Source organism: Pteropus medius, unplaced genomic scaffold, assembly GCF_902729225.1.
Source record: "Pteropus medius unplaced genomic scaffold, Ma_sr-lr_union100, whole genome shotgun sequence".
Lineage (NCBI taxonomy): Eukaryota > Metazoa > Chordata > Mammalia > Chiroptera > Pteropodidae > Pteropus > Pteropus medius.
In genome coordinates this window covers 6,483,261-6,503,236 of record NW_024356336.1, presented here as the reverse complement: position 1 = coordinate 6,503,236, position 19,976 = coordinate 6,483,261, and the positions used below count along the sequence as shown (strand labels likewise).

Here is a 19,976-nt window from a genome sequence, read left to right as displayed (position 1 = left end):
AAGACCGATGGCTTCAAATTGCAGCCACTTCCTAGTTATAGGACTTTAGACCAGACTCTTTCTTCCAGCCAAAGTTTCTCCATCTGCTGTAACCTGGCAAGTTATTTAAAGAAAAACAAACAAACAAACAAACAAACAAACAAACAAAAAACCCTCTGGTGTTAGCTGCTCCTCTCCCTAGCCCAGCTATAGCAAAAGGAGGCTGCAACTACTACCTCCTATCCCTACCTCCATGCTCTTAGGGTTTGGTGTTTCAAGGCCATGGAAAAGTTTAAAATCAGAAAGGTGTTTGGGGGATGTTTAAATAGTAGAGGTGACTTGGGTCTTGCTTGTCTTTACAGATCCTTCTGGGAGATGCTGAAATATATAGCACCAGGGCTGGAGAAAGTGAGGGTCCAGGTGTAGATTGGAGATTAGGTCAGATCTGAAGTGAGGGCCAATGTCCCTAGACACCAGAAGAAAAGTCTTTGGCTATGATGTCCATGAGCAGATACAGCAGCCTCCATGTGGTGACAGCTGTGGAGGTGCCTCAGTTTTCTCGCATCACAGAGTCCATGGCTGGGTGGGGAGGGAAGGCTGTGTTTGGGCAAGTTGACTCAGGGCAGTATTAAATGACCTATAGAGTGTGGGATACTACTTGCACTAGGGCTATGGAATAAAAAAATTCACATCAGAATGTGTCAAATGATGCAGAGCATAGTGCCTGGCACATACTAAATGTTTGATAAACAAAAGTTATTATTCTATCATGTCAGAATCTCCTAGTTTTAGTGACTATAATACCTCTGTTCTTATTTAACCACCATCGAGAGTCTCATTGTTTTTTAGGCTGAAATAGATCCATGGTTTGGAGTACAAAACTTTGGTGAGAAACCTGGGTAGAAGACCACTTATCAGTTGAGGGACCCTGGTTTTCCTTCTATAATGACTGGAGTGTTATGAGTATTAACTGAGTTAATACAGGCAGAGGGCTTAGCTTCATTCCTAGCCCTACTGATAAGTTATCATCATATATTATAATGATTCTGAATGTTGGCCAGAACTGGGAGACTGGGTGTCATGGACATGTTTTAGAGGTACTGGACTGGAATATACCAAGGCCAGATTCTTGGGCATGAGACCGGTGTAGTCACACAGGGCCTCATACTTAGAAGGGTCGCATGATCAGGAAATGTGCTGTCACATTTCAATTTTTGAACAAGGCCCCTGCATTTTCATTTTGCACTGGACCCCTCAAATTATGTAGCTGGTTCTGTAATACCACCACATCTTGACTATTCTTAGTAGCAATCTACATGTTGTTTCCAAATTTCTTATAGTCTTTTATCTTGTATGAGTCTTAATATATGTTGAGTGCCTTTCTCCATATGAAGTTTCACAAGGCAGGTGTAGGAGGTGAACACTACAGGATTAGAAAAAAGAGGAGCCAGAGCTGGAGGAAATGTATGAGGATTCCTTCTATATAGACCTGGTACTCACAGATGTGTAAAAGGAAGTGGTTTCCTGTAAGGGCCATGTGTGAAGCACATGGAAGCTTGACTCAACTTTTCTTAGTGGAAGAAAGACCAGAGAATGAGAGAAGGAAGGGAACAAGTAGGTTCTGCCTCTTCTTCTTAGGCTGTTAGGTCCAAGGACAAGTACAGAAAGTGAAGCCAAGAGTATCTAGTTATCATAAAACAGGTTCACATAGGCAAGGCCAGGCTCCGGGGGACAGAATGCTATTAAAGCAGGGTTCTTTTCCTTAAAAAAGGAAACTGGGAGAGGTATCCAGGCAAAGAGTTATAAACACAGCCTAAGTCCTTGTTCCCTTTTTGGGTGGCTCAGGCACAAGGAAACAGCAATCCATTTGGCGAAGTGCTAAGAACAACTCTGTATCAATTTGGTTTTCAGCTAAAGCCAAGGCTGCCTGCTATTACAGACTTGAAATTTCTTGAAACTTTTCCACATTCACTTTTGATTATCCAAGCTTTCCCATCATTAGAGATAGTGAAACATCTCAAAGTGGTGGTGATGGGGGTGGGTTACTTTGGGTCAGGGAGTGATGGGAAGAAGCCCTGTAACTGCTCAGTTCTTCTGTAGGACCCTCAAGGTATGATATTCTCCAGCCACAGGCTGTCTTTCATGGAGACCCAGCTGTGCCTTGCCTCTGACGTCAGCTTTCTGGGCTGTCTCAGCTTAGTGGCGGTAGCAACAAGTATGTGTGTGTTTACATGTAGCCCTGGACTCTGATTTCATGTTTGCTGTATTGTATACTCTTCAAAATTTGTGGTATACCTTCAATTACATTGGGAAATGAATATTGTAGAATACACACAGAATATACTGCAATGCAATTGTACTGGCCACAAGAGAACCAGAGGATTTATTTTAAAATGTTAAGTCATAGCACACTACAATCCATGTGTTCCGAAGATGAGATGGAAGTTGAATGTTGCTTTGAAGACTGCCACTGCTGTCTTCTGAGCATGTCAACCAATCTTTGTGACCAGAGTATCGTCTGAGTTCATTGGCCCTCCCGTACTCACAACTCCCTGTCCCACATCCTATCCCCATACCAACCCTGAAGGCTGTGAAGCCCCGATCTGTGTATGTCTTCCCGAGTCCTGGACCACGTAAAACAGCGTCTTCTCCCCAACGCCAAACAGTCCCAGGCATCTTCAGAACTCAAGAAATCAGAGCTCCTGTTCAAAGAGGCCAGTCGTTGAGTCTTGCAAGTGTGACTGGGATGTTTCTGTTCCATTGTCGTTGTCTCAGGAGAATGACAAGGATGAGCCCAGGGCTCCACAGGCTCTGAGTGCTTGCTGCTTGATGAAATCTGGCTTCAGCCCATTTCCCTGACCTAACGATTAGGTCTGATTTCAGCTACTTTCCCTCAGCCTTGAAGGCCAGACAGTTCAGGATGGCAACCTGCAATAAAGCCATAAAGTTTCTTGAGATATTTAGAATGATATGAACAGAAAAAAAATCTTTTGTTCTTGTTGGTGTGAAGGACCAAGATTCTTAACTCTGACTTAAACCTGTAGTTTTTAAAACAAGGAACATTTGGGTGTGCTGGGTCTCAACCCAATGCAGTGAACGAATGAGCTGCACATCCACCTAGAGCATGCCCAGGCTCCCCCATGGGCTGCCTACTGGCATAGATGAGGAAGGACATATTTCTGAGGAAGGACATATTTCTATCAACAGGAATTGGACTTCCTTAACTCAGGCCTCTTACCACATTTGCCAACAGACCAACTGGCATGGGTGGTGTCCAAGGACCTCAGCACACAAGAAAAATGGAATGTGACATGTTTTTCTACCACCAGCACTCTCAAGGGTGATAGAGCAAATAAGGAATCGACTTTCCTTATAAAAGAGATTGAATATGATAGTGTGTCATTGACACCGGCAAGTTGAGGTTAAAAAGACAGCAAGAGAATGGCTGGCTGGCTGGCTGAGCTGAGAGTCTTCCAGGGTATCGTCACCTTAACATTATTACTAAGATCAACTGCAATTTACTGAGGGCTTACCAGGTGCCAGGCATGGTGGTCAGCACTGTGTTCATCTTTTCTAAGCCTCACAATCTTTAAAGCAGGGACTGTTGCTACTCCTCTTTTTATGAGTAAAGAAACACGCTTGGAGAGGTTGAGTGCTTGCCAGCATTCCAGTGCTGCCAATGCAGAAACTTCCGTGGTTCAGTCTATTAGAGTTAACAGGTTCTAAATTTGTACCTCTAACAAAATAATCTCATATTTCCTAAACAGTGTCAAGTGTTGGTGATAAGTTGAAATAAAATGTTTTAGTCAGAACTCTGTCCATTTCATGAAAAGACTCAAATGGAACAGACAAAAATTGGATTTCCTGGCTTGCAGAAAATGTCCAGAGTTAGTTGGCTTCTGGCATGACTGGATCCAAGTGACAACAATGTCTTTAGGAGTCTCTTAGTCCCCTGTATAGGTTCCATTCTCAGATAGGCAACTTTGTGGTAGTGAGATGATTACCAGCAGTGCCAGGCTTGCAACTTTATAGTTCAAAATTCAATAATTAAAAACAAAAGGAAATGCCCTTCTCAGATGTTTAACCACCACCCCCTCATCCAACCTCTCGGAATAAGCTGGTTGTGTACGATTGGTCTGGCTTAGATTATATATTCACTCCTTATCCAATTATCCAGACCAAGGGGATGCAAGGCTCTGGTAGGTCAGTGTGAGTTATGTGCCAACCCTGGAGCCAGGGGTAGTTGGCATATGAACAAAAAGTGGAGGAGGGCTGGAAGCCTAGAGGGCAATTGATGTGCATTTATCAAAATATGAGGGGATGGATATTGGGATGATAAAAGCAACATATCTATAGTAGTGGGGTTTTAGGAGCATTAAGGAGGGGGCGCCTAGCTAATAAAGCAAGAGGCCAACTTATTAATTTATGACGGCAGATACATACTTGGTTCTTGACCTAACCTGTCATCTACCTTGGCACTGCCCTCTTGTCAGTGAGCCCAGCTAGGGGCAGGTTGCTTCAGCAGTTTAAAATTAGAACAAAAGGAATTAGAAAACTTCATATATCAATTATGTAAAGAGGATACATGTTAATTTATCTTGTAAATGAAGTCTAGAGGTAAATGCTTCAGGCCTGGTGGCTCCACATTCATCATGAACTTTGGCTCCTTCTCACTGTTGCTCCATCACCATTCATACACAGCTCCTTCTCCTTCATGGTCCAAGTGACGTGCTTAAGTTCCAGCCAATGGACCCAAGTTCTAGCCAGCAGAATGTAAGGAGATGGGCACACATTCTTTTAAGTCCCAGAAGCTGCTCATGCCCCACTGACTAAAATTTAGTCATTGGGTTATATTTATCAGCAAAGGAGGCTGGGAAGGGTGGCATTTATTCTGAGAAGAATAGATACAGGGAGAGAACCGGTCTTTGTTAGAATGTGGCATCCTAATGGACAGCCCCTTGTCTGCTGGAGAGAGTGGCCTATTTAAAGGTTGAAGACCAGTCACCTGGAAATCAAGTAACCTAAAATATGTAAGACATTGGTCTTTGTTAGTCTTTGTTGCCTTTTTTTTTTAGCTTATTAATTCAAAAACGACCAGTTGTAATTAAATTGCTTCTTCAAAAAGTATTTCTTCAAAGTGTTTAAAAAAAAAAGGCACATGCTTCCCACAAGTAGTGAGACAATGCTAGTATGTATAAAGTGCTAAATTTCTCTAAACTCAACTGAAACCATAATATAGCCTACAGTGAATCCTACTTTCTTTTACTTGGTTATTTCGACACATTTTTAGGTTTCATTTGTTTTTACAAAAATGTGTTCTCATGATGTACATTACCTTGTAACTTTCTCTTTTTGCTTAAATACATCATGGACATGCCACAAGTTAAAAGCTAAGGCTCTTACCTATTCTTTTTAACAGTTGTATGATACTCCAGCTGTTCTATAACTGATTCAAACATTCTTCTTTGATGGACGCTCAAGCTGTTTTCATTTTTCTGCTTCCACAGGCCATGCTGCAGTAAACTTCTCATTCTGACGTTCTTGTATCTCAGTGCTTTTAGTTCTTTGAGTCTTTGACACTGGACTGAGTCAAAGTACATTTTAAAGTTTTAATAGATATGGCCAGACTACCAATGTACAAAAGTTTTCATTTACCCTAATTCTTCCCAGCACTGGAGGTTATTTTTCTTTTAAATTTTGCCATCTGATAGGTGATCAGTGGTACCTTGCTGCTTTGATTTATATCTCACTGATAATGTGTACACTTCTTTCATATGCTTATTGAAATGCAGAGCATAATGGTTCAGAGCAGACAATGGAGTCAGACCATCTGAGTTTGAGTCACAGCTCAAGATGTGTGCCTATGACTTGGGCAAGTTACTTTATTTCTCTGAGCCTGTTTCCTCAGCTGTAAAACAGGGATATTACCTTTCTTATAGGGTAAGTTATCAGAATTAAATAATACTTATAAAGTACCTGAAACAATGTCTAGCACATAACAAACAATAAATGGTTAGTGACTATTACTATTGATCTTTTAGATTTCTACTGAGTTACCTACTGGGTATTTTCTATGGGGGTGATTGTTTTGTAGTGATCAATTTGTAGGAACTCTGTATATTAGGGATATTAATCCTCGATCTGCCACCTATGTTAAAAATAATTTCCCTAGTCTATCATGTGTCTTTTATAGAACCAAGATATTTTCCCAAAATTTGTTTCTATAGCCAAATATATCTATAATTTCCTTTAGGGTTTGTAGGTTTCCTGTTTTGCTTATGATCTCCTACCATATGATTATAAACATAGTCTTCTAAAAATTCTTCCAATATTTCATTTTAACATTTAAATTTGTAGTCCTTATGTTATTTATTTTTGTGTATGTTGTGAGATAGGGATTTGGTTACTCTCTAGGCACCTTAGTGTAGCTCTATTTACATAGTAGTTACACATATCAGATTTCATTTAGAAACTTCATGGAAAGAGAAATTTGGAAGAAAGTAAATTATGTTAATTAGGTAGTTCTGAACATCAAGGGTTTTGATTTTTTTCCTTTTAATGAAAGCTTACCTTTCTTTTTAAAAAAGGTAGAATCCTTTTTCAAATGAAATATTACAGGTAACTCCAATATGTAAAAATGAACTGCCATGTTTGGAGTGGTGAAAGATGAGGCCTGAAAAGCAAAATAATGAAGAACCTTGTAAACAAGGGTAAAGTTCCAGAATAAAAGTTTAGATGATATTCTGAAACAACTTGGGGAACTATTAAAGAGTTTTAGGCACAGACGGGACACAATCAGATCTATTAAAGATTATTCTAGATGCTCTGTAAAGAACAGACTGTAGTAGGACAACAGTAGAGGCAGTGACACTACTAGAAGGGCATTGCAATAGTCCTAGCAAGGGTGATAGAAGTGAAGATGGTTTTGAGGTATACTTACACACCAAAAGAATTTAATGATTCATAGGGATGCCTGGGTGAGAAAGAAGGTAAGGAAGCATCAAGAATAATGAGCATGTTCTGGTTTGAGAAACAAGATGAAGGGTGGTGCTGTTTATCAAGAAATGGGAACACTGGGAGAACAGAATTTTGAAGGAAAAATAATGGGGTCAATGTGAGGTATCTATGTGCTAATCAAGCAGGGGAATATCCAGATGAAAGGTGGACATTCAGATCTGGAACTCAAGAAATACGTCTGTGTTGAAGACAGGAATCTGGAAGCTATCAACAGTTGGAAACTAAAGCCATGGGAAGAGATGAGATTCTTCAGAGTCTATGGGGCAAGAAGGCCTAACACATAGGAAGGACAGTGATTCAGTTAGGGTCTCTGACTGAAAGGAACAAAAATCAAGGCTGGCTACAGGGCCTCTGCATATGGTTGTACAGGGGAAACCTTGTACAGCCATATGTAGCAGCCTGCCTAACCAATGTAATCCACTGAAAGGATATGAGGCAGTTCACGAAATTAGAGTTTATCATTCAAGAAAATCAGGAACCTGGGCAACTGAGGAAATCTCCTATGCTTCTTACATATTATCTTTTGGTAGCGTGGGAGAAGGGTAGCTTCTCAAAGGAAAGGTGAAGTGTTATTGCCAAAGGAGGAGGAAAAAGACCTGGGTAGGCAAATAAATGCAGATGTCCACTAGGTTCTATTCTTCGGCTGTCCAGCAATGCATTCTTCAACATGAACAATTTTAGAAATGCCTCCATTCAACATACTGCAGGAAATGGATTCATTTTCTTCCCAAGGAAGATAACCTAAAATAATTTCGTTATCACATCCAGTGTCAAGTCTAGGATTTCTAGGTGATATTCATCCTACTCTAGTTCTTAACCTCATCTTGATAATCTACAATTATGGATTTACTGCTATATTTAACCATCACCAACATATTCACATATATTAGTGAAGGCACAGTGCCAGCAGAATGTCTATTTGAATCGAGGGTAAATCTGATTACATTAACTTGGATCATATTTAAACTTCAGCCAGGAAGTGAGACGCAAAGTACTAAAATGGAGAAAGAAGAGGGATAAAAAAAAAACGAGGTAAACAAGGAGATATGGGTAAAGTCTATAATATAGACCTTATTTCTGCAACAAGTCGCAGGGCTGTATTTGGTACTTCTCTCTTCCTCCTTCACTATAGATTCTGTATATTTTCTTGAGCCAAGGGTTTTTGACTAACAGGAAAACCCAAACTTTTACTTCTGAGATATATAGGGATTGGGATTTCCCATGTCTTTTGACTCCTTCCAGATATCAAAAGTCCATCAGTCAGTCCCTTTAAGTTTGCAGTAAAGCTGCAAATTCAATCAGCATTGTAATTTCTAAATTTGTGGAATCAATCTCTAAGGCGTAGTTTTAGAATTAAGCATGAAGAGATTCATTCATCCAAGACACAGAAAGGCCCTGGATTTTACTCTCTGCCTACAGACCTGTTTCTGGGTCTAACCTTGTCCTCTCATTTTAAATTATCCAATGTAATCCAAGAAACTATCCTAACTCAATGGTCTTATCTACTTCCAATTGTCCCATTGTCAACAACGAGCTGGCTATCCAAATTCTGCCTGCATAGTCATATGATTCCAAATGACAAGGGGAAGTGTCTTTACTTGCTGTTTTGCCAATATAAATTGCATACACAACCTCCTCATTCTCCAGGGACACAGAGCAACAGTTATTGCCTTTAATTCAGTCTCAATGCAATAATCAATTCCAGATCCTCCATGTTCCTGAGGGTCTGAAATCTACTATTATTTAACTCTATTATCAGCTTCTGAAATCAATGTCATTTGGTTGCAAGCGACAGAAACCTGCATACAAACAAAAAGGGAACATAAGAATATATGATAGTCTACAGAATCAAAGGAAAATCTGAATAACTAGGCTTTGACAACAGGATCCAGGGAACTTTTGGGGATGTCCTTGCACCAACTCTTATGCTTTCCTTGGGACACTACCATCGGAATAACTCAGCTCCTATTATTTTGCTTGTGTCATCTCTCTTAAGACTCAAAGTCCTGGTGGGAGGGGAAATTTGATTGGATAAGCTTTAAGCACATGATCAAATCTCAGTCAGGGGGTACAAGGCCAGAATACTGTAATTTATAGTTCCACAAACATCACAGAAAGAGTAGCATTCCAACGGAAAAATGGGATCTATCATCAAAGTAAATGGGAAATGATTTGAGGGAGGCAAAAATTAAGGGATGTCCACTATACCAATATTTAAAAGATGTGGAGAAGAAAAGAACCTACAATGGAACAATAGCCAGGAAGGCAGGAATGCGAAGTGTATCAAGATGCTGGTGGGAGTCCTCGTGGTGCTGCTGAAAGTTGTAAGATGTATTTGTCATGGACTTAGCAATGAAAAGGTCACTAATGCTCTTAATTGCAGTGAAATCAGAATACCCATATTTCAAAGAAAATAGATCTTTTTCTTCCTCTCCGCCTACTGTGAAAACTGCAAGAGGTCTTAATAGGTTAACATTCAGCTGAGAACTGAAATACTTTTTTGACGACTGGAACTATGAAGTTCTGATTTTAAAAATGCAAACATTTTAGAAGAAGTTTGCTTGAACAATTAACAATTACTGAGTTCAGAGTTTCTTAAACAAGTAAAGGTGCAGGGATCTGTGGGTTTGAATAATGGATGATGAATATATTTATTGAAATTGTCACAAAGATAAAAGGTGGATATTTTAAATTATTTGATGAAACAGGCTCAGTGTTAAGTAACTTGTCAAGGTCAAACAGTAAGCACTAAATTGAAAAATTCTTTATTTTTAAATAAAACTTAATGTTAGTGTAAAATATTCATATACAGAAATGTGTCAAGTTGAAAGTCTCATATAATCTACACTGCTCAAAGAAAGCCATTAATAGACTTTTCTATGCTTTATAAACAAATTTTAAAATTAGCGCATACATTTTGCTATCAATAGTTTGTTTAACATATCATGGCCTTTTTTTCCCATGTCCATGTACAATAAATGTACCTCATTTATTTTAACAGACATGTAGATTTTCTTATATGGCTAAACTATGTGTTACTTAACCAATTCTTTACTGATAAACAGCCATGTTTTCTTCTATATTTTTCTACTATGTAATTAATTTTTATGCTTCCATCTTAATCATTGCCAGTTCCTGTTTTGCTCTGTCTTCAAGTTTGGAAAATAATTTGTGTGGCTATGACTTCTAGCTTAATAAATACTTGGATCTGTCAACTTTCAAGACTGGTAGATAGTATATTAGGACTCAATTTCAAGCAACAGAAACCCGACTCAAAGTAACTTAAACAAAAAAGGGTTTTATTGGTTCACAAAACTGAAAAGTCCAGAGGATATATCTAGCTTCAGGCACAGGTGGATCCAGGGGCACAAACATTGTCACCAGCACTCAAGTCTCTCCATCATTTGGCTCCGCTTTCCTCTGCACTGGCTTCATTCTCTGACTGGCTCATTTAATATGGTGGACTCTGCTGTTGAGCTTTTTCATCCTACAAAGCTAAGCAAACTCAGTATAGTTTGAGCTTCTTCTCTTCCATAGTTCAGTTAAACTCCCAAGGTTGAATTGAGTATCACTGGACCAATGTGAATCACACAACCATTTGTGAACCAATTACTATGGTCAAAGAGATGGAAGTATGTTGATCCATCAGGTTTAAACCATATGTCCACACATGAAACATGTCAGACTGTCTGAACCACGTGGACTAAAAATAGGGAGATGTAGTTCCAAGATCAGGGAGCATGGAATGAATGCTGGCCAATCAAAAACAACTGCTGTCAATGATAAGACCAGATGTTGAAAGTTTAGTCTCTGCTCAAAAAATCGAATGGTAACAGCTGGCACTGTTACTTTCTTGATAATAAAAGTATCTGAAAAAGCATCACGAGGAGTATGTCCAGTACTCAGGAAGCTTATAATCCATTCAAATGGAATAATCATGTCCGATAGCATTCTTTAAATGATACAATGGAGTTTCAATATAAGCAAACTCAGTGGTCATGAGTCTGAGAGCTCAACCGTCTAGCTGACATGAAGCAGGACAACTAGCCTTCTGCTGGCACGTAGTTGTGAGGCAATTCAAGTCAGTGGTAAATTTTAAGTTCAGTGGAAAACTTTTCTTGTGTTCCTTTAAGTCCTTTGCCAAGTTGAACTGGTACATTTCTCATTTCTGTACTGGTGGCTCAGACTCACCTCTGTTATTACTGCAGAAGAGAGGAAGGGACAGTACTTTTAATCTGCTGTACTTCAGATCCAGTAGAAAGGGTCCCAGGTGCTGAAGATGATCAAATATATATAGGCATAGAGGCTTATTCAGTACTTAAAAAAAGCTGCTGCTGGTCAAAGAGTATACAGCATAGTCTTACTGCTGAGAACATTAAGTCCTGGTAGGGTGAAGTACAGGTTACTTCTGTTCGAAACTCCTTGGTGGAACTGGGCATAAGACAGGCTGAAATCAGTTGTAGTCTTCTCAAGCACAAGTGTGATTGCAGCAGCTTGTCAAAAAAGGCAGGCAAGGGCCGAGTCAGGTAAATAGGCAAGTAGGGTACCTTCAGTAGGGCCAGCCATACCAATAAGCACGACACAATATGGAAGAACCACCCGAGTATTCCAGGGTTAATCCAGAGTTTACTCTGGATACAACTTCTTGATCTTAACTAGCCAGTCAGATACAGCAGCTTTCAATTTCCTGCTCATCTGCCCAATAACTTTCAGCTCAGGAGAAGGCTATATCCTTAATCCAGACTTGAGAGTCTGTTGAAGAGTCTATGCTATATCTAGGAGTGATAGGGTTGGGAGAGCCAGGTTCATCAAGGTTGGCCCTACTTTCTTTGGCAATCAAGTCTTCATCTTCTGTACTCAGCCCATCTCTGAGAATTATAAACAAGTCAAGGCCTCAAATTGGTTGACTGGTGTTGCTGGAAAGACTTAGATGAGATCTGAGGCATAGAAATAGTAACAGGTTTGAATTTTAGGCTTTTTGCTTTTCCAACCGTCAGTTCTTAAGACACCGTGTTCATTAGACTCTTGAAAGATGATCATCCTCGCCTTAAGCCCCTCATTTTGACTGAGTATGACAGGATTAAAGGGAATGACTGGCAGTGTAGATCAATGGGTTTTTCTGTACAGGAGAAAGAAAAAAAAATTGAGCTAATATTTTGAAGGTAGTAGAAAAGTGAATTTGTAGATAGTTTCTCCTTTACAAATAATAGTTGTATACATAAGCATGATAGTCATCAGATTTGTTGAGAGTGGGCAGTCTAGAGCAACCAGACTTAGGTCTTGTTTGATGATTTGCAGACCAAGTCATGTAATCACAATTAGTCTAGAAGGGACAAAGATATATATATTTATATAAAAAAAATCGCCAAGTTAATCAGTACATTCATTAAAGTAGCTGAAGACAGCTGGCTCTTAAGTCAACTGTGAAGTAAATGAGATTTTCTCGTGACATACTTATTCAACTCGATCTGGTCTTGAAGTTCACGAATTGAATCCTTCCTGCAGAAACAAGTTAAGCTGTCTTAACGCCTGGGAGTATCACATGGCAAGGAATGAGGTCGGCCACTCTGAATCAGTGTAAAACAGATGGAATTCCATTAACACATCCACAAGGACAGGAGACTGTGGTCTTGTGACCACAGGGAGAAGCAGCAGAAAGTTCTTGAGTCTACAGATAAAATCCTTAGTTGGAGGCTTTGTAGAATTTTTTTTCAAGTCAGGCTACATTTCCATCAAAAAGGTAGATGATATACAATTTGAGATTCCCAGCAAGTCAGCTATCATGGCCTGGTCAATAGGCCTATCTCCAAATATCCCCAACACCTAGTTGATGGAACCAGACATCAAAAGACCCACCTCGAATGAAAAATTCTAATTGGCTAAGAGAAAATTTTCCAAATAGCCGTATTTCAAATCACATATGAGAAAAGATGTTCAAAGATTGTCTCTTGTGGACCGTCGTGCAGTTAGAGCTGAGTATTGGTAATTTTAGAGCAGAATATGCCAGTGATGGAGGAATCGTTTTAGCTTTTTAAAGGTTATTAGCTCATTTATTCTAGAAACAGCAGTTAAAGTGAATAAAACCAAACAGCAGTATAAATGCCATTGGTTGAGTCATAGTGACTTGTAGTTTGATAACAAGATGAATGAAAACCAGGTACCCTTTTGGTAATGCTGCCAGTATTTGAATTCTGCTTTCATAGTTAATGGTTATCCCTTGCACATGAAGTAGAGTACCATGGGTGATGATGGAGGTCCAATGTACAAGCTGTTCTATTATGGCCTCAATGAGGCATCAACTTCAACATCTGGCAATTCAGGTATCCAAAGATGAAGACCTCAAAGTCACATATTTCAAGTACCACTAGAGCATTTGGTGTTTGTGAAAGTTGGGTTAAGGGATTTGTCAGTGTAGAGTACATATGAATTACTGTCTATATCCAGTCCCAGGAGTCACTGGAAGTCCACCTGCGGGTAGAGGGCTATTAATCTAGGTCCATTTCATACCACTTTTGGCCCATATGACTACTCTGGGTGGCAAAGATAAACCATCTTCTTGCACTTTTCTGAGTTTGCTCAAAATAATTATTCCTAAGAATGTTCAGGACCAACTGAACATGGACTGTGTTGGGTACAGATGAGAATGCCATTCAGGTCGAACATATTGTTTGTTGTCTAGGGCAGTGGTTTTCAATCTGTCCTGAAGAATTCTAGGTGCTGTAAAAAAAGTCTCCTTAGGTGTCATCATGGTGGGAAAGATGCTTGTGGCAGGTTTCAGGCCCCCTACTCCTCCTTCATCCAGAGCAGCTTCACTTTTACTCTGGGCTTCCACACAGTTTTCATTCAAAGGGCTTCACGGCCACAAAGCCTTTGGAAAACCAATGATCTAAGAATAAGCTGTTCACAAAATGCTGAAATACAAAAAATAGGTCACAGAAACCAGAAATTGTGTGAGCAAAGCCTTTGGTAATCCAAAGTGTTTTCCTATTCATTCATCCCCTAAGGTGGGCCACATTATAGAATTATGAAATTAACACTCAAATCTGCTATAAATTCTGATTGTCTGAAATTGGGCTTGTGACTATCAAGTAATTGGTTTTAAGTGACAAGGGTACTAGGGTTTTTGCAGTCAGCATACAGATGCAAAATGCATTCTCTTTTTGTATTATTTCAAGTGGATGACTTCTCTTCGAGCCTGATCTCAATGGGCAATAACTCATATTCTAAGAAAATATCCTTCTCACTCCTTGTTTTCTCCATCTTCTTCCTCTTATCCCTTCCCAATCTTCTCACCCACCTGAAATGTTATGCTCTTGAACTAAGTTTACAGCACAATTCTAGGGACAGAGAAATATGTTATTAAATGTCATGGAATTCATCCAACTTGGAGGCAGAATTAACTTTCCCCCATTTCCCTCCCATGTATCCCCACAAATCTTCTAGAGGTTCCTTTGGCAGAAAATAAAGGTAATGGTCAAGATAAAGGACTCTCAGATGATGGAGACATACTAATTCAAAGCAGTTGTTGATAAGAAAAAGGGGAGTTTCAAAGATGCAGTTTATTCCTGGGCCTCTAGGGCAATCTGTTGGCATTCAGAAACCACTGGCTATACTGCTCTAAAGCAATTTCCCCATTCCATTAAAAAGAATGCTACAGAAATAACTTTCTGTGCTTGATTAAACTTAGAATATCCTGGGCTAAACAGCTAAATGAGTATTTTTTTGCTGCAAGCCTTCTGAGATCCTTCAATATACTAAACTGCGTCATGAATCAGGGAGGGACACATTTTACAGTACTTTTACCGCCTTATTGAACTACAAAAGCTCTATGATATATATATGTATGTTACATATATAAACACACACACACACGTGAACAGTACTACTCTAAAAAAAAGATGGCTCATTTTGTATAAGTATTATTTTGGGGATAAAGGACCATAGCTAAGACCTTGGGTGTTCTAGAGTATTAATAAGCCTTAAAAAATACACACAAGGACATGATATGAACAGGGATCCCCAAACAAGCCATCTTTGGGAAGGCCATGAAGATGGACAAAAGATCTAAAAGTAGTTATGTTTCATGTTGGGCGGTCTTGCTGTCAGATGAACATGTGCCTTGTTGACTAGACAATCTACCACCATGGAGACAGTCTGCCCCTAAACCTTAGGGGTGTCACCATGGAATTCTGGTCTAGGTACAGCTATCACAACATTATACTTATAAAATCCTGACTGCGGGCACCAGATCAGGAAGTTGGAAAATTTTCCTGGGGTTCCCAGTCTCTACTTATTTTAACACTGCAGGTAAAGTAGAGGCTAAATTAATTCTGAGGAGAGAACTGGACTGTGAGTCAGAAGGCCTGGCTTCTTCCACTTTGTAGTTCTGCTACCTTGGATAACCTTATCATTTCAATTGTAAAAGGGGATAATTTACTGTTATTTTGATCACTGAGATTAATGCATGTAAAAGTGCTTTGAAACTGTAAAGTGCAATATAAACATAAGGGATTATCATATAGGTTCTACCTGGATGTCTTAAGAGGCCTTTTCTGGAACCTGATTAGAGCTTTATGAGATGCTGTTAAGTAAAGGGATTCCTTGGTAAAATTTCTTACATTTGTGTTAAAAGTTCTGGTCCTCGCGTAATCCCAAAGATGCTACGAGGACTTTGCTGTGCCTTTGTTTTAATCCGATGGGTCAGAATTTCTGTTTTCTCATTCAGCAGCTACTATAGATTTGAAGTAGAGAGAGAGTAAGGTCCAGTGACCTGGATGGGATCCTAGACACTTCATGAACTTCAAACATTTGAGATTGTGGGGTGTGGTTCAATGTTGTTCTCGAAAGGATGTTGCCATTCTTCAGACAGTGTTGTTAACTAAAAATCCCCTGGTCCAAATTTATTATTTGTCTCTGAAGGCTTTAACTGAAGAAACAAAATGCACACTCTTGGAACAAACTGGGCCTTTGACTTCACTATAAAGGGTGGTGCTCATTCTGTGTAGAAAAGGACAAGAATAGAGGTGAAGGCCAAGATATGATGGCTGAATGCCTCTTGAGTCACAGTGGTCCACTGGAATGGTGTCTTCTTCAGTAGTTAAGTGATAGGAATCACCATGGGCAAAAATCCAGGTACCAGATCTGTAGGCTGATGGGACAGCACAAGGAAGGTAGTTGGAAGGTCCAGGTGAACACTCAGCAATCAGGAGGCACAGGACTGAAAAGGATAGGGACAAAACAGACAACAAATGCATGGAATTACAAAGAGGACTCTAAAACTGGGGTGGGTCTGCTGTCCGTACATCAGCTGTCTGACGGGTACTAATTCTTGACAAGCCTGGCAGAGAAGATGACAGATGATAAAGGGAAACAAAGCCTTATGGTTAACAATCAGTGATGGTAAGAATAGAAAGTTCTCTGGCAAAGACTGTTTCCTAACTCTTGAGAACAAACTGTCTCAGGGAAGCAGCAAACAGGCACTGCCCTAAGTCTCTCATACTTTGGGGGAGGAATTTGATTGCATTCAGGCAGTGTGGTTGGTAGGGAAGAAAGTGGCTCCACAGGAGGAGGCAAGAGAGCTGAAGTTTACATACCAACACCAAGGTAAAGGAGGTATTGCCCTTCTTCCCTTTCCAATGTCTTCCTCAAACTGTCTTATGACCTTGTACTTTCAAAAGCTGTCCTTTCATTTTAACAAAGGTCCATATTAAATGGTGGAGAATAAGGAACCTAGAGAATAAGGCCCTGGTCCTGGCACCCTTCTGTAATACATTATGCAACATATAAGTTTCTCATTATGTTTGAGGGCTCCCTAAATCTTTTTGAATTTACAATTTAAATATAGTAAAAGCATTAAATAAAGGAAGAATCATGGCCCATTACTAGTGATTTTTTCCCCCTAATCAAGAGTAACCAAGTCATCACACAGTAATTAAGCAAACACTTACTAAATGCTTATACTGAGACAGCTTGCTCTCGAAATTCCTTTTCGTTAAGTGATTCATCGTATGTGGTAGTACTGTGTGGGCAAAGATACAAAAAACAAGGCCCTTGCTTTCAAGGGGCTTGCTATCTGCAAGACAGCAAATAAAAGAGCATGCAAATAATGACTTTATGAGGTATCCTATACAAAAATAGTTAAAAGTATATAATGAAAATTTTAAAATATTATTTCTGGCTAAAATTGAGATCTATAGAGAAGAGAGTATCTTATTTGGATATTGAGAAAATGGCAGTTTTGACAGGTGAAGAACCAGAGGAAGGCATTCCAGGGTAGAGAGGAGAGCATGAACAGAAGTGCAGAGATGGTAAAGAATAAGGAATTTTGGAAAATGGCAAGTACCGTGGTTCACTTTGGATGGTGTGTTGACAGAGTTTACACCGAGGGTCTGGCAGAAACTCAGGTCTTCGAATTCGCAGTAACAGTGCTGGTGGCAGTGCTTGCTCAGTCGTCGACTTTGCTTTGAGAAAAGAGACAACAGTCCCAAAATTCAAAAATAAAAAATATCCAGCTCCAGAGCTCCTGTCGCATCCTGATAAGCTCTTCCATAGTCCAGGTCCAGGTCTTGGAAATCTGGAGTCCACACCATGGCTACACTGAAAGATATCTGCTCCAGCTAGTGTAGAACACTGTAGTGAAACTCTCATGTTTTGTCACAGAATTTCAAGCTTTGAGTTCCAGTTGTTTTTTTTCCCCCTCCTTTCTGCTGCAGAAAGCACCTATCACCACAGTCTTAATGTTCTTTTGAGGTACATCCAGATTTAATTACAAAAGACCTAAAAGACCAACACATTTTCTCCAAAACAGTCATTTTTCTGGAATTGAGATAATCTCTCTCTGCCCTTTAGATAAAGAGAACAGTCGACTGATTTTTTTTTCTTTTTTTCAGACATCTGTATGAAATAGCAGAACCAAGCAACACCTAACCAGACAAAATACACTCGAACGTGTGTGTTCACTTGCTTAGAACTGCACCACCGGTAACCATCACTCCACAAAACAAAAATGTTTGAAATCCAACTGTTCAAATATTTCTATAGTGTTTGCTGGATAATGGCCTGGAATTTGATAACAGCAGCTGACAATTAACAAAGAAGCAAAAACTGATATTTTGGCCATCTTAGTAACACACTTGCAAGCAGATAGAATACAAAGCAGTCCAGGAAAAAGTTACGCTTTGAAACACTTCCAACTCTGATTTTGAGGTTCAGTAGAAGTTCTAAAAACTTTTCAGAGAATGTTAACCTTCAATTAATAAAGACAAACCCCCAACATCTTCAGGAATTCCATGCCTGGTTCAGTCTGTTCCAGTGAGCCAGTTTGCTAAAAATCCACCTGAACCATTAATTAGCTAGACCTGGCAGCACCATTTAAAAATAAGCCTGCTCACTACCAACCACACAGACTAGAGATATAAAATAGGAGCAAATAACAGGTGGCAAACACGGTCGTGAAATGGTCAACTAAAGAGTCAGAAAGGTTGTCGGGCACCAGTATAAGCAGCAGAAAACAAAATTATTAGGCCAAAGATTAAATAGGCTTCTTGATACTAGAGAACATATCTGCTCTTAGTCTTAGCTGCTTTATATGGGGTACCACTGCGCCATATACATCAGCCACCCTTCAGGCAACCCTCAGGGAAACGAAAGGACTCAGAATAGAAGCCAAGCAGTGGAGTGTTGTTACCCCAAATAACCATTATGCAGAGAAACAACTCACATATCCCAGGGATTCAAATAGGGGCTTCAAATTGGTTGTGATGGGTCCCAAATGACATCCAAGCCTCAGTTTCCTCCCTGTGGCATAAAGAAATCATGGTTCTTAACTCTTGGGGGTGACAGCTCCCTCTGAAAACTTGCTGGCAGTTGATCCTGATTCCCCTAAAATGTACATTCCCGCATACAATTTCAGGGAGTTTGCGGATCTCCAACTCCTATCCAAGGTTGAAAATCCAAGGATCGGGCAATTGCTAAGTTTTCTTACAACTCAAAAAAAAAAATTACAAACAATAATTCCTTACATACACTGACGCTTTATAGTTTACAAAGCGTTTTTAATCCCACAAACATGAATAGGCAGGGGAGGAAACTGAGGCGCAGACAAATTACAGAGTGACTTGCCTAAGATCACTCGGCCAGCTGGTGGCTAGGCCTAGAAGCAAACCCAGCTCTTCCAACTCCGGAGCTTGTCTCCCGACCCCGGAGCTGCCTCCAGAGCTCCCGCCCCTCCCTAAGGCGGCATAAGGAGGAAAAGGCAAAGTAGAAAGCCCACCACCAACCATCCCCCTGCCCCCTCCTGTCCCTCCAACTGGGTCCTTGCAGGCCCCGAAGGGTGGCGCCAGGCCTCCAGGCCGGACCCGGCCACCCCCGCCTCCCCGGCCGCACCAAATCCCGCCGCCGCCGCCGCCGCCTCCCCGGGAGCGGGGCGGAGCAGTTGCCCACCGCCACCGACCACCCGGACGACTCCTCGTCGAATCGCAAACGCATAGGCCGCCGCCCGAGTTCTGCGTACGAGAAGAAAGACGCGGCGCGAGCGCCAACGGCCACCGGGCGCGCGCCGCGGCGGCCGGGCCTGCGCCCCAAGAGCTGGATGCCAGAGCAGGAGAAAGAGCCGCCAACCGATCGCTCGATCGACCGCGCGCCCGCTCCTTCGCCCTACCAGACCGGGGAGGGGGGGAGGGCGCGCCAGGGCTTCTTCAAGTTAGGGGCCTGATTCCCCGGCGACGAGACAAGATGGCTCCTCCGGTCCGCGCCGCAGCTACCGTCCCGGCTGCGTCGCTCGGCCCGCCCCCGGTACTGTTTCTTTAAATGGCGGAGAGGGTCAAAAAGCAGGAAGAGAGGCGCGCTTTCTCACGTGACAGGGGCGGGCCCGGCTAAACAAGATCCGGTCACGTGGGGTCACCATGCCCACCAATCAGGAGGCGTCACATCAGGGCGGGGGCGGGAGGAGCTGCGGCTCTCTGATTGGCTGAATGCGCCGC

At 40.9% G+C, this 19,976-nt stretch overlaps 2 long non-coding RNA genes across 4 annotated transcripts; both read right to left on the bottom strand.

Annotated features, from left to right (window-relative positions):
• Positions 1 to 2,320: 2,320 nt before the first annotated feature.
• LOC120601940 (uncharacterized) lies at positions 2,321 to 6,647 on the bottom strand. The gene is made up of 2 exons (XR_005652601.1): positions 5,383 to 6,647; positions 2,321 to 2,907 (listed from the first exon to the last, which is right to left on the bottom strand). It is a non-coding gene; the product is annotated as an uncharacterized LOC120601940 (long non-coding RNA).
• Positions 6,648 to 10,274: 3,627 nt separating this feature from the next.
• On the bottom strand, positions 10,275 to 19,647 carry LOC120601939 (uncharacterized). Of its 3 annotated transcripts, none has more exons than XR_005652599.1 (3): positions 17,339 to 19,642; positions 15,526 to 16,213; positions 10,275 to 13,907 (listed from the first exon to the last, which is right to left on the bottom strand). It is a non-coding gene; the product is annotated as an uncharacterized LOC120601939 (long non-coding RNA). The 3 variants fall into 3 exon arrangements; XR_005652600.1 differs by having other exon boundaries at positions 15,615 to 16,213; positions 17,339 to 19,639; XR_005652598.1 differs by having other exon boundaries at positions 10,275 to 16,213; positions 17,339 to 19,647.
• Positions 19,648 to 19,976: the final 329 nt, after the last annotated feature.